We start from the raw sequence: 15,524 nt of genomic DNA, 5'->3' as shown, positions 1-15,524 counted from the left end.
AATCATTTGGGAAAATAAACAAATTCATAAATAGTGTTACAGAAAGGACAAACTTCGTGTTGCATTGAGTGAATTGTGCGAATGTATGTTGGGATGTTCCCCACACTGCACAATGTGCATAATATAGCACTTAGGATTTGTAGGCACCAATCTAGTTGGTAACTCTCTACAGCTGGCAAAATGAAAACACTGGGAAGAAAATCAACTCCAGGCCTAGGCTTTTGAGAGAGCCTGTGGCCTCCATGAAGGTAATTAAAGACACAAAAAGACAATCTATAGGTATTAAGTTCCCTCATTACTGTGAAATACATATTTTTTTTAACGTTTCTACTGTGTTCAAATCGTTATTTTGACCTCCAGGCATTTGAGTTTGTGAGAAAAATGTCAGGAGAAAGATCTTTGTAAAAATATTTTTTTAATCAACTCGATAGGTTCCGCTTCTGTTTTTTTATTGGTAGATTTTCATCACTCCTCATGGTTAATGAGTTCTGATTTGTTGTGATCAAAAAAAGTTTTGATTCTTTTTAAGCGATTTGGGTCAGTGTCTGTGTTTTTGTAATTGGTGGATTGTCCTCAGTGCTCAAAGTTGTCATTTGCTGCTCTCGTTTACAAATGTGAAATTTGAGCCGATCAACTGCAAGAAATTTACATATGGAACTGTGTGACGCCTGAGGTGTGACACGGAAAGTGTGACAGAGAAGATGTGATGCATGCTTTTTAATATATGACTGGTGGATCTCCTGTGGTTTTGTAAACAGTGAGTCGGAGGACACAGCGGGATTACGAAAAGGGATGATCACAGTGCAGGCAAAGGGAGAGATGTTGGAGTTTGGCGGCATTCTGGAGGGGGAGATTTTCGGTTTGGCAGTCGTAGAGAGGAGGAGGCCTTGGATTTTGTAATTATGAAATAGGTGGCAAAGCTGCATAATTAAACAGCCCGAGAAACAGTGATCTTGCTCTGCCACCCTAACTATGGCAGCGTGGGTGTTCTGACTAGCCAGTGATCCAAGTGTCGGAATCTGTCAAATTTCCTCGGGTCAGGCAATTTGCACTGAGATTGGGGGGCTGGAAGCAGTGGGGAAAAGGGTCTCAGCGTCTGGGAGCACTGGGTAGAGTCCCAGGAATACAGAGCATTGAGGAGGGAGGGGCGAGCAGAATGAGAAGGGATGGAAGGCCTCTCGCAGCTTTGATTGGAAGACAGGCCCAAGAGAATCTGGCTGAACTATCTCACCTGATTGCATTTAATTTTATCTCTTGCCTTTTCTCAAGCACAAACAAGGACATACAGCAAGATGGGAGACAACAGGGAGAAGGACTTGTGGGGTTTAGGAACATGGGGGCAATGTTTCCTGGGCTTTTTGTCCGTTATTTGTTCTTGGAATGTGGGCGACGCTGACCAGACCAGACCCGGTTGGGATGGCAGGTTCCCATCAGTGAATCAGTTGGATTTTTACGGCAGCTTTCATGGTAATTTTTCCTGGTGCTAGTTGGCAAAATATCAGATTTATTGAATTCAATTTCACAACTTGTGTTGTTAGTCCAGTACCATAATCATATACCACTGCTCCCTGTGGGGGGAGAGGGGTGGGGGGCGGGGGGTTGGTCCTGGAGATTGCTGGGATTGCTAATGTTAGTAAATTCCTTGATCAACTCTAGTTGGATAAATAGCACAGCTGCTTAGGTTCAAAATTTTAAGTATAAACAATTCAAACACAGATGGTCTTAATCATCTTATTTCTCTCTCTGCGTCTTTGTCTGTATTTCTCCTTGCCTGATGTAATCTTTTGCTGCAGTTAAAAATACCTGAAACACATAAGAGGAAACACATTGGGCCTGAAATTCTTGGCGTTGAAAAGTTTGGGTGGAGAGCAGGCCCATCGTCCGCTGGGGGGGCAGGGGAGGGGGAAGGTGGCAGAATTTGGGTCAGAATCCAGTTGCCCCAGGATTACTTGCTATTTAACTCTCGCCCTAAGTTCTGGCCGGGAAAGTGGCTAGCGAGCAAACCTCCTGCCCCCTTACCCCCCATATCGAGGGGCGTATCTGGGGGAGTTCCCTGGGAATTCCACCCATTACACCCTTGTAAGGCTTAATGGCACTCTCGCCAGCTGAGAGCTGGCATAAGTTCTCTTATGGCTCCTGATAAAGCCCCAGAGGGGATCCATTACCTTAATAAAAATGTATTTTGGTTCCCTTACGAGCCGAAGGCATAAAAGCTCTCCTTGTCACACTCCCGCAGGTGAAGCCGGATTCCTGGAATTTTAGGTCCATTGAGTTTTCTATTGAGAAAAATAAATTTTCTGTGAACAGTGGTTGTCTATATTTCAATTCCGAAGCAAAGGAAAGCACAGTTGTCCAATCGACACTCTGTCCATCTGTTTTTCTCTCTCACATACACATCGGCAGCCTCCCTGTTTGGAGTTAAAATGAAACACAGATTAATTTTTATAAACATTGTGCCTAAAAAGAACACCCTATCAGAGACCTTCCCTTTTGTTCTTTCCTCCTCTCCCCTTCCTCTCCCCGGCCCCCCTCACAACCTTTCCCTGGCTCTGTACTTGCTTAAAAACTGTTTAATCTTCAACTTTTTCCAGTTGTGACGAAGGGTCATCGACCTGAAACGTTAACTCTGTTTCGTTCTCCACAGATGCTGTCTGACTTGCTGAGTATTTCCAGCATTTTCTGGTTTTATATTGTTTAAGAACTTTTGCAACTTGTTCTCCAGCAAATTGTTTAGAAAAACAAATACATTTTTCTTAAGGGTTGAGGAGAAAGAACATGCCTGTTGTACTGATAGAAGCCTACTGATGCATTGTACGCCAGTCACACACTGCAACGCGCTCAGGCCTCTACATCCTTGGAACTGCAAATCCAGATTAAGTCGGTAACTCCCTCAGCGAACAGTTCTGGGCAAACATTTCAGGGCCACGCCCAGGCTTTTCAGAAAGGCCGAGGCCTTCAAGTAAGAATATTAACAAGGGTAGTCAAAGAAAAAAAGTATATATATATAAGTTTAGTCATGTTATTGTGACGTATGTAACTTTTTATGTCTCTATTATGTTACAACTCTTATCTTGCACCCTTAGTAGGCTAAGAAAATGAGGAAAATTTCAAAAACTGTTTATAGTGATTTGATTGATTTATTTGCTCTGCTTCTTCTTTTTAAAGAAATTTGCATGCGAAGGAATTACAAGGAATACGTTTCCATATGAGCCAATCAACTGGAAGAAATTTGGATTAAGATCGGACAAGTTTGAACGCGACCAATCAGCTGTAAGTGTGACCCAGAAATTAGCCATATGCGAGGCATGACATCATAGTGTGACAGTCGGGAAGTCCGTGACTAGAAGTTCCCGTGGATGTGGAATTTGGGGGAGGGAGGAGTTTGGGGTGGTCCCCCTTTTCTGCTGGTTTTCTGCCCCTTTCTGGCCAGTCCGATAAATTCCAACAGAATGTTTGCGGGTACTTTGTCCACCTGCTGACCCCTTTTGTGACGTCTCCTTTTGTGGTTCTCCCTAAAATCTCACCAATGGCAAGCACAATGGCTATAAGTAGGCCCTACGAAGCCCTATCGTAATGTCAAATTGACCTCAGAGAAATCAAGTGCTGTTAAGGAAGTTTCTTAATGCTGCGAGACTAGAAGCTGTGGAGGAGCAAAGGGATTTGGGTGTCCATATACACAAATCACCAAAAGCTAGTGCACAGGTACCAAAAGAAATAAAAATGACCCATGGAATTTGGCCTTTAGCTCTAAGGGGGTTGGAATAGAAAAGTGATGAAGTGATATTTCAGTTGTTCAGAGCCTTGGTCAAACCCCATCTGGAGTATTGCGTTCAGATTTGGGCATCGCGCCTCAGGAACGATATATTGGCCTTGGAGGAGATACAGTGCAGATTCACCAGAGTTTAAAGGATTAATTATGAGCACAGGTTGCATAAACTTGGTTTGTATTCCCTTGACTTTAGAAGGTTGAGGGGTGATCCGATTAAGGTGTTTACAATGAAAAAGGGATTCAATGTGGTAGAAAAAAGAGAAACTATTTCCTCTGGTGGGGGAATCCAGAACAAGGGGGCATAACCTTAAAATTACAGCTAGGCCGTTTAGGAATCAAATCAGGAAGCACTTTTTCACACAAAGGGTAGTGGGAATCTGGATCTTTCAGCCCCAAAAGGTTGTGGGTGCTGGGACAATAGAAATTTTCAACACTGATATTGATAGGTTTTTATTAGGTAAGGTTATCAAGGGATATGGAGCCGAGGCGAGTGAATGGAGTTGAGGTACAGATCAGCCATGATCTAATAGAACAGGCTTGAGGGGCTGAATGGCCTACCCCTATTCCTATGGACCTCTGTTCCTAAGTGGCATGTCATCGATGGAACAACTAATCGGGCAAATTGAGAACTTTGGTCACCTAGGCACATCAATCTGCTTCCCCCAATGGAGCAGCTAGATAGGTAAATTATTTCATATATAAAAGAACATCTTTGGTCTTGTGGCTTCTTGTAATGAACAGCAATTATTCACTCAGCAGCTACCAGATAGTGATAAGCTGGATATTGATGTACGAATTGATGGGCAGGAAAAGACCAGCTGGTCCATCAAGCCTGCCCCACACCATGATGGCCGTAGCATCCTGATTAAACACTTCTTCCCCCAGCCCCCGCAGCCAATCACTGGGAGAGGCAAGAAAGCAGAGAAAAAAATCCAGGGCCAATAAGGGAAAAAATACGCTGGAAAATTCCTCTCCGACCTGTCATGCGATCGAAATCAGTCCAGGAGATATAGCTCCATTGTGTTCCTTCCATTTTACTCAAACAACAACCTGCGTTTTGATAGTGCCTTTAATGTAGAAAAACATCCCAAGCCATTTCACAGAGGTGTCAGGACCAAAGGAAAACCCCTTGCAAAATCCAAAAATAAATAAATTAAACCAGATTTGGGTATTTATTAAAGTAACTCAGACTCCTTCAACCTGTAGGCTCATGATTTGGTTTATTGCTCTTTCTTACTACTTGTAATTGTGATGCAGCTTCTCTGTATAATTGTTTGTTGCTAGGCACCACTCAAAATAGTTAATGCATTGAGGTTACCCAAGTAGCCTAAGAAGTTGAAGCTAACGCCGTTACAGGAGGAAGGCTAGAAGAGGGTAACTTATTAACAGGACAGTTGAACCTGTTATTGTTTGGATCAGTAGGGGAAGCACTAATGGTAATCTAATCAATAATGTGATGGATTTGCAAAGAAAGGCATCCCGTAGGTCATTGAAAGTTGCTGTTACGATGACCTCTGCGATGAGCTCTGGTGTTACGGCCAAATACTGCTTTAAGGGGAATATAATACCTCCGACAGCTGGAATAACGCAGACAACAAAACCATATATTGGGCTTTGTAGGCCAAAAGATGGAGAATTGTTGATATCATAACGTTGTTCAATGGGATCCATAGAGCTAAATTATGCAACATAAAAGAAAATAATAGGGAAGTCTGGTTAACTGACTTAGAAAGGCAACTAGTTAGTTATTTGGTGGTGATAAATGAATAGTTTACCACATTGGTTGAAACCAGCAATGGGAACGCAAACCAGGCCTGGAGCTTTGCAGACGCATTTCATTTTCTCAGATTCTTCCTAAATTCGCAGCATAAGCATGTCTCACTGATGTGAGTAGCCATAGCAACACCTAACGCGATCCTCAGTGATCAATAGAGTTGCAAAATCCGAATGGTACAAGTCCAGTGCCTTTGACCTGTCAGGCACATAACTGGGGACACTTGCAGCAGGGTTCCTTTTTTTAAAAAAAATGTACGCCCACAGCTTTGTTCCATTCATAGACTTCCCATCAACTGGCAATGTGATACAAGAGCACTCAAAGAAAGCACAGTCCCTCAGCCAGAATGCAGGGCTCCAATGCTCCTCTTCCCAAACCCCACCCCCCCATCTCCCCGCAATGTAGTTATGCTTCACAGATGAGGTAAAAGGCAGATAAGGTTTAGCCTTCTCCTTAATGCAAACACCTGTTGGCCTGCTTGCCCGCATTGCCTGCTTGGAAGCATGTGGTCAGCAGTAGGCAGGTCCAGCTGGCAGTCAGCACAGTGGTGTACAAGAGCAATGTTGAGATCTGTACTGGGAAAATAAATCTAATCAGGGTGAGTGGCAACTATGCAGTCATGTGGCTTCAATATCGTCGAGAGTCAGCACAGGTCCAAACCAGCAGTGGGAAATATGTGAACTTGCAGAGAACTTTAAGCATTTTATTGCCTTTACTTTTAAACGGTTCAATTAGTAGCAATGAAATACTACAGATCTCCAACTTACTGATAACTAGTTAGGCGAACTAGATTCTCCCTTGATTTAGGGGGATTGTGAAAGCTACATTTAAAGTGCTGGATATGAAGGTACTTCTGTCAGTTATTTTACATGAACTACTTCCATTTAATGGTACGCTGTTAGCAGTAAATATTTCAGCCCATTGCTTCTTACTTTAGCCCTGGCAGTAAGTGAATTTATGCGATGGGAAGTTAAATGAAATAATTTCTATTTACCACTTGATTTATACAAATCAATACTAAACGCTAAAATGGAGGGATATAAAGCTGACTATTATGTGATCGCAGGGAGTGAATTGTTTTATTAAAGTATTTTTCAAAGACAAACATTAACGTCTTCAAAGAGGTCAGGCCAATCACAGTGCAAAAAATTGACAACGTTTCCATATTTCAAAACGCAGAGAACTGTGGAAAGTACAGCGATGATTTGAAATCTGTGGCTTATTTCAAAATGACACATTATCTTTTTATAAATACCACTCTGTAATATGTATAGCCGATAGTGCTGCAGAATCAGGTCGCCCTGTCACATTGTTGCAGTTGACGTGCGGCAAAAGTGATAAAGTCACTGTCCTTTTTGAATAATGCATCCTGAGTACATTGCTCCCGTGAGGACGGTAATGTAGTGGTTATGTTGCTAGACTAGTAATCCAGAGATCGTGAGTTCGAATCAGTTTGAGAATTTGAATTCAGTTTAAAAAATCTGGAAAAAAGTAGCTGATATCAGTAAAAACTTTGCCATGAAGCAATGGGATGGTCGTAAAGCACCAACTGGTTCACTAATGTCCCCGGCACAGGCATGATGGGCTGAATGGCCTCCTTCTGTGCTCTATGATTTGTCGGCAGCAAATTTGCTGACAGTGCAGATGCCCCGGGAGCTCGGTTAGAAGGAACGAACTCAAGAAATTTGAGGACAATGCTAGCTTTGATGACCACTGACAGTGCCATATGGAGGTTACGTGTTGTACAGGCATTTCTATTAAATCTCAGCTTCCTTAGACACATCCTGACTGTGATAACCAGGTCGCTGTGCCTGAAATGGGAGACTTGGTGGGTAGTGGGGCAGTGGGACTTGACAGCACGCTATGTCTATCACCTGAAATCAGGGGTAGTGCTTGCCTGATCTTGTTGGCTCTCCTCTGTCAGGCCTTTTACTAGTGGAGTGCTGAACACAAAGAGACCAAAAATTCAGATTGTGGAAAGAAGATTTGAATCTGCTCAATTTTAAACAAAGCTTTCTCAGTGCACTCTCTCCAGTGAGGCCTGTTCGTCTGAGTGAGATGAATGCATGGCACCAGCACTGCATTACTGCAGAGGTTTTGGGCAAACACCTCCTTAAGTATCCAATCTGCCTTGTAAAATTGTTGCTGCACATGATTTGAGTGCATTAGTGCTCGCAGTTCATTTCCTCCCTACAATGGTTTCTTTAGTGTCAGAATTAAGCAGTAAGCAATTCCGCATTCCTGACATTGCTAATCACTATTGGGTGATTGCTGCCAGCACTAAACTTAACGCTAACTGCAATTTCCAGGCTAACCTGGGTATACTAGAGGCATTGGAACCTACGTGTGCTTTGTGAAGCAAATAACACACGGCCTTTGAAGGGTTAAACGGAGAAACAGGCGCTTTTACACATTTAAGAGTTTTCGATACATCAATAATGTACGTGGAGACCAAATTCCAGCCGTACAAAATACAATACAGTGTCAGAGTCATTCTGAAGGGATAATGACCCCGGATTAATCATATAATACTTCTTTTTGTGTTGTAAGGTCATGAAGCATGTCAAAAAACTATGTTCAGGAAGCATATTTCATTTGGCTTAATACAACTTCAATCATGTGTAAATTTCCCAAGCTGCAGAGACGACATCACATCATTCATCAGTCCAAATGTATTTAGTGGGTGTAAATTCTTCCTCTCATTTCTATGTGTTTATTGTTTCATTTTATTATTAGACCTTTGGGCCCACTTTTGAAGCATTTTGTTATCCAGGCCAGACCTTATCCAATAGTGTTCTCATGGGTGTTCACGTAAATATGTTTCCTCAAGATTAATTGGGAAAAAAAATATTATCTGATTTTTCTAAAATACATTGAAAGAAATACTGTTAAATCTTAGGAGTCGACTTTAAGAATGTGTGATGTGCAGCAAGTGAGACTCCCTTTAAATAACGGTCTCCTCAACTGGGCCCTCCAGCCAAATCGGACTACTTGGAGCCAAGCCAAATCTACTTCAAAAGAATAAACTAAGAAATGTGATTAAAGTTCCCATATTTGTCCATGAGGGGACCTCCCCTTTCTCTTGCTGTAGTTGTTGAGATTGGCATGCTCTTTCTAAAGTACGGGAGACTTTTCAGTGTGGGACACGCAATGAACCAGAATTGCACTATGCACCGATTCACCTTCAGCTAATTGTGTTTTGTTATTTGCTAAAACAATCAACTCATTGTTTAATGTGAAGTATATTTTCCAACAACTTTATTTTTTTTTTCTTTGGGAAGTAAGTGCAAGGCATAGCTGTCAACAGCCTTGATGTAATGATTTTGTATAACTGTAAGGTTTCAAATATGGAATGGTTTTAGCCCAGCTAAAGTTAGTAACTGGTCTGGTCACTCTTAAAGTATGGCGCCTTTTGAGGCCCTCGGGAATTAGGCAGTTTAGTTCCAAGGCAGTCGTCTGTGCTATTGTCCTTCACCTCTGGAAAGTTGGCTCAAATAAAGAGAAAAGAAATAATGGACTCCTGTCAGTGATGGTCGTAAAAATTCACAAAAAGGAACGACCATGGGTATGAATCTATAGTCTCCAACTAATCCAAATGCAGCATCAAATTTAGCAACTTAAAGAGCAGAAGAAAGAAAGGGTAGCATCATTATTTAGTACACAATTGAGTCACCTTTGAGACCAGCCTAGGTTGATGAAATTAAAGTTTCCTCTTTCTCTTCTGACAGCAAGAGACTTATATGAAATAATTTTGGGCAGTTGCAAACCTTTAGTTGTGAGTGCAAAGTATAAACTGATCATAACTTGCTACTATTGGTAGGTTGGCATATAGGAACATAGGAACAGGAGTAGGCCATTCAGCCCCTCGTGCCTGCTCCGTCATTTGATAAGATCATGGCTGATCTGTGATCTAGCTCCATATACCTGCCTTTGGCCCATATCCCTTAATACCTTTGGTTGTCAAAAAGCTATCTATCTCACATTTAAATTTAGCAATTGAGCTAGTATCAATTGCCGTTTGCGGAAGAGAGTTCCAAACTCCTACAACACTTTGTGTGTAGAAATGTTTTCTAACCTCGCTCCTGAAAGGTCTGGTTCTAATTTTTAGACTGTGCCCCCTACTCCTAAAATCCCCAACCAGCGGAAATAGTTTCTCTCTATCCACCCTATCCGTTCCCCTTAATATCTTATAAACTTCGATCAGATCACCCCTTAACCTTCTAAACTCTAGGGAATACAACCCCAATTTGTGTAACCTTTCCTCGTAACTTAACCCTTGAAGTCCGGGTATCATTCTAGTAAACCTACGCTGCACTCCCTCCAAGGCCAATATGTCCTTCCGAAGGTGCGGTGCCCAGAACTGCTCACAGTACTCCAGGTGCGGTCTAACCAGGGTTTTGTACAGCTGCAGCATAACTTCTGCCCTCTTGTACTCTAGTCCTCTAGATATAAAGGCCAGCATTCCATTAGCCTTATTGATTATTTTCTGCACCTGTTCATGACACTTCAATGATCTATGTACCTGAACCCCTAAGTCCCTTTGGACATCCACTGTTTTTATCTTTTTACCATTTAGAAAGTACCCTGTTCTATCCTTTTTTGATCCAAAGTGGATGACCTCACATTTGTCTACATTGAATTCCATTTGCCACAGTTTTGCCCATTCACCTAATCTATCAATATCGCTTTGTAATTTTATGTTTTCATCTACACTGCTTACACTATTGCCTTGTTTATAGCAGCAAACAGAAGCTGAATTAGCAAACGTAAATAAGTAAATTTAGTTTTTGTGCACCACAATAAGAATGCAAATCAAATTAACTGCACATCAAATTACATAGCACCAAAGCGCATATTTGTGGGGATTTTCAGCAATGTGAATTTACAAATGGACCTTCATACCATGTTGCAGGTGCTATACATTCTTGGTGGATATGAAAGTGAATTTGAGATGCCAAAACAAAACATAGCTGTTATCCACGTAGCTTCTCAACTTCATGCTTCTATCCTGACCATAAAAGAAGCATTTTACTGAACCCGTGCTGCAGTCCTTTTTACAAGCGTGAGAAATGACCCCCGGACACTTATTCTGTCAAGGGGGCAGGTCTGTGCCCTGTTCCTGAGCAGCAGTAAGATCGTCTTTATCTGATTGGCAGGAGGTGTGGTGGCTTGTTAGACACAGCTTTTCCCTCCAATTTTCTTATCCCCCGCTGGGAGATGCCACAACCTCTGCTCAGTGCTTCCCTAGTTATCGCAACACAAATCATGCGATTGGGGATGCAACTGCTACATGTCCCCAGTCCATGGCTTTGAGCATTAGTGCTCACCTGCATCCTCCCACCTCCCCCCCACCCCCCTGTTGTGGAGATATAGCTGTTCTTGTGTACACAAGTGTTTGAGCTGTCACCCTCCTACAAGATGAACACTGATGTTGCTCATCTTGAAGGGAAGGACAGATCAGTCAAACTCCATCTTGTAATAAATTGGATAGCCAGGTGGTGAAGAATAGAATACTAGAGCCTGGTCTTCAGTTGCTTCCAAGCCTTTATTCACAGAGCTCCCCATTACCCACTGTCCACACCCTAGATAAGCCCTCATATAAATGGATACAAGAGAGTCCCCAATTGATACGCACCACCTGAATACAATTAACACTAATTGATATAAACCATATGGATACAATTAACACATCTCTCCAATGTTGCAGAGATACTCTTTACCATGGAGGAGACCATTGTCATCCAATCCATTAGCCCCCATGACTATGGGCAGCACTGAATCCAGAAGGAAGAGTTGGGTTTCCTTTGTAGCCTACCAATCAGGGCTGCAGTGCTGCAGCTCTGGGCAGATATAAACTTTGTAGAACACTGGCTTTGCCTTAGTTTGCGTTTTTTTTCCCCAGTGCATTGTGTGGTTTTACCCAGAGCTGATGTACTTGGTCTCAGCTTTTGTCCCTTCCGACACGGCGTGCTTGACCAGCTCCCCAGGGCAGCAACGGACGCACAGCGGTCTGGATCTCCCGGGAGCTGACGGTGCAGCGCTTGTCGTAATGGGCCAGCCGGGGAGCCTCACCCGCGATGCGCTCGAAAATATCGTTCACAAAGGAGTCCGTGAAGCCCATGGTCATGGAGGAGATGCCGGCATCAGGGGTGAACCTGCTTCATCATTTTGTAGAGGTAGATGGAGCAACTCTCCTTCCTCGACTTTCTCCGCCTCTTGCCACTCTTTGCTGGCACTTTATTCACTGTTTTCTTGGCGCCCTTCTTGGGAGTTGCTTTCTTCTCCTCAGGCATTTTCAAACTCAATTTTAGACACAAAAATCCGATGTAATGCACATATGCCACACAAAAAAACTATTATGTCTTGGAACTTGTCCATTGAAATCCAAAAGTATAAGTAACTGCAGACTCATCCATTATTGTGGAACAAAAGAGCTCACTTCCATAAATCCTCTTGGATCAGTTCATTATTACAATATCAAATCATAGAAAAATACACTGGTGCAAAAGCATAAGCATTTCAAAACGATAAATGATTGATTTGAAAAGAGAGAAACAGTGAAAAAGAGGCAAATATCATCATAGGAAGGTAAAAATAATTATTGTTATACTCAATTAAATGTGGGGAAAAGATGGGTTATTACAATCAGTGTAGATGCTGAATTGAAACATTTTCGACTTGTGCTTCCTTATTATAGGTGTCACATGACAAACAGAGAAGCGATAGTACTGATTTGTGACTTGCCAATTTGATGTCCTGTCCCATCACAAGTAAGAGTGCAGTGTTCTTTCCTCTTCCCACAGTTTCCAGGCAAACTGAACCATGACATCCAGCAGAATGGGCTCCGGTTCCAAGATAAATGAATCAAATGAAGAAGGAATATTTATTTTATTGAGGAAAATGAAGAAGTGAGAAAGATGGTTGCAGAAATATTACAAAATAGGCCTTAAAAGTTCAATGGTCAAGGCTATTCACATCTAACATATTTGTTGAGGTAACATTAAGAAGGCTCATACCTAGACTAAATAGGGAAAGAGTTGGTTGAGTTTGTACGTTAAATGCAAATTACTTCCTACTTAGCTACAGAGGTGTACCTGGTCTAGGTAAATAAATAGGAACTGGCTTGGGGCTTTGCAATTCTATGATACTCAGCAGGTTATGGTACAAAAAGGTACAATAATAAACTATTTCCCCAGAACTAAGCGCAGATGCATTACCATCAGTCAAGTTATTCAGGTATGAGGTTATATAGGAGTATAGGAACATAGTAACCATTCAGGCCCTCGAGCCTGTTCCACCATTCAATGAGATCATGGCTGATCTGTATCTTAACTCCACTCACCCGTCTTGGTTCCATAACCCTTAATACCCTTGCCTAACAAAAAACTATCAATCTCAGTTTTGAAATTTCCAATTGATCCCCAGCCTCAACAGCACTTTGGGGGAGAGAGTTCCAGATTTCCACTCCCCTTTGTGTGAAGAAGTGCTTCCTGACATCACCCCTGAACGGCCGAGCTCTAATTTTAAGGTTACGCCCCACGTCCTGGACTCCCCCCACCAGAGGAAATAGTTTCTCCCTATCAATTCTTTTAATCATCTGAAACACCTCAATTAGATCACCCCTTAACCTTCTATATTCAAGGGAATACAAACCTAGTCGATGCAATCTGTCTTCATAACTTAACCCTTTTAACCCCGGTATAATTCTGGTGAATCTGGGCTGCACCCCCTCCAAGGTCAATATATCTTTCCTGAGGCATAGCCTCTGTTGTGCAGCTAGCGATGTGATTTACAAATGCAGACAAGTATGTCTCATTAAAAACGCACGCTTTCGTAACAAATAAAGCCTGAGTTGCCAAGGACAGTTTCCTCAGAGCAACGTCTGCCATCCTGTCCACTTTGCCATCCCACAATGAATATAGGCAACACAACAGCCCTAGTTGTAACACTGCATTAAATATTCAGTACTATGCACATTGAAACATGTGAACAATGGAGGTCTATGCCCTTTATTGATGTTTTAATCCACCCTTTTTAAAAGGGTGCCAACAGCCCAGAATAGTATCTGCTGGCGTGTGTATTGTGCATTTAAATACGTTAGTGTAAGTGTATGTATACATATATTTTTATACATTTGTGTGGAATCGGGGGGGCAGATCACAGTGATAGATATGGCACCAGAGAAAAAAAAATTGGAATTAAAAAAACCATTGTGTGGGTACACGAGAGAAAGAATGTGAATGTGTGTGTGTGTCAGACAGAGAATGACAGAATGAGACAGACATTTACAATACAGAGAATCAGTAATTATAGTCTTCTATAGCTGAATGGCACCATTTGAAAAGCCAGTCAGCTCTAGTCAACAAGAGTTAGATCTACAGACTATTTTACCAGATTCCAATTCATGTTCTCTAATTGTCTGAGCCCTCAACCGGAGATGAGGACATTCACTGGGAATTTGTGCACTCTCTTTTATCAGTTACAATGCAGCTGTCAGTTAGCCCATACTGTGGATGAACATAAATCAGAGCCAGAAATCTAGATGGACTTGAACAGTGACTGTGGGGATGATCTGGACCCAAACCAAACTTTTCTTGTGGGTGCTCAAATTTTAAAATGATGCCGATCACATTTCTAGGCATAAACTCACATTTCTCTTTGAAATGCATGTCAAAAATATGTCACATCTAAGGGTTGTGCTTCAATGGGATGGTTTACAGCATGTACATCACTAATTCATCCAGCTGCCATGTCATTTTAAGTTGAGCTATCCCATAATTAATACCACAGCAGAGGTTTTCCGATAACAAATTAATTTTAGGAATAGTAAAGAGTTATTTCTTGAATGTATCCCACTTTAATGTATCAAGTAATGTTGGGAAATTACACTCCTTAATGGCTAACAGAAATCCTATTGCCATTCGACCTATCACCCAGTTATCAAGCATGGATGTGCTTAGTTTTTAGCATAAGTAAAAGCATTCTGAACCAAACTTCTGAGTGAGGGCACAGGCCTTTAGATTTATTGCAAAAACTGGTGAACCTCCTTTTGCCTTCAGCAGATTGTGGATCCCAGTTGACAGATTTTACAACTAAAACCATTGACATGATCTCACTCTGTATACTGACAAGGATATTCAGGACATCTGAGTGAATTACAAGCCAAGCACAGGTATCAGTGGGTACAATAAGCAGCTAGCCAGGCAACAAACATATTAATAGAATTTGGTTTACCAGGACACTTTTGTCCTATTGCTCTAGTACAGTGTTAGTAATCCTGAAGAAGAGACAAGAGAGAGTAGAATCATAGAATCTTACAGCACAGAAGGAGGCCATTCGGCCTGTCGTGCCTATGCCGGCTCTTTGAAAGAACTGTCCAATTTAGTCCCACACCCCAGCTTTCTCCCCCATAACCCTGCAAATGAATCATCTTCAAGTACATGTCCAATTGCCTTTTGAAAGTTCCTATGGAATCTGCTTCCACCACTCTTTCAGGTAGTGTGTTCCAGATTTTAATAACCCTCTGTGTGAAAAGAATTTCTCCCCAATTCCACTCTAGTTCTTTTGCCAATTATTTTAAATCTATGGCCTCTGGTTACCGACCCGTTGGTTACCGACAAGATGAATGTCAACGCAGGTGATGGTGAACCTGAATATTTCATTCATGTTTTTCATGAATGGTCCATGAAGATGAAAATGTTGCCCTCTTGAGTAAAAGAGCTATCTGATCTTTTCATGGTTTCCCTTCCATCCTCTTCGACAAACCAGTGCAGGTAACACATATATTGCTATATTCTTCTAGGCACTCTAAAGCTGATGAGTGCCCAATGAATATCTGTAGTTGGTCCTTATGAATATCACCACTGGATCCAATCTAATTATTGGATTAGTAAAGCATCAATAGTAATGCATTGAAAGTACTGCACAGAAGTGGTTACAATGTCCAATATTTTCCCATTCGATTAAACTTCTTTTTTTTCA

At 41.8% G+C, this 15,524-nt stretch overlaps 1 pseudogene; it reads right to left on the bottom strand.

The window, feature by feature from the left end:
• Nucleotides 1-11,459: 11,459 nt before the first annotated feature.
• LOC137324846 (histone H2B 1/2-like) lies at nucleotides 11,460-11,836 on the bottom strand (annotated as a pseudogene).
• Nucleotides 11,837-15,524: the final 3,688 nt, after the last annotated feature.

The sequence above is a fragment of the Heptranchias perlo genome, chromosome 8 (genome assembly GCF_035084215.1).
Source record: "Heptranchias perlo isolate sHepPer1 chromosome 8, sHepPer1.hap1, whole genome shotgun sequence".
Classification (NCBI taxonomy): Eukaryota; Metazoa; Chordata; class Chondrichthyes; order Hexanchiformes; family Hexanchidae; genus Heptranchias; species Heptranchias perlo.
This window is presented reverse-complemented; position numbering and strand designations above follow the sequence as displayed.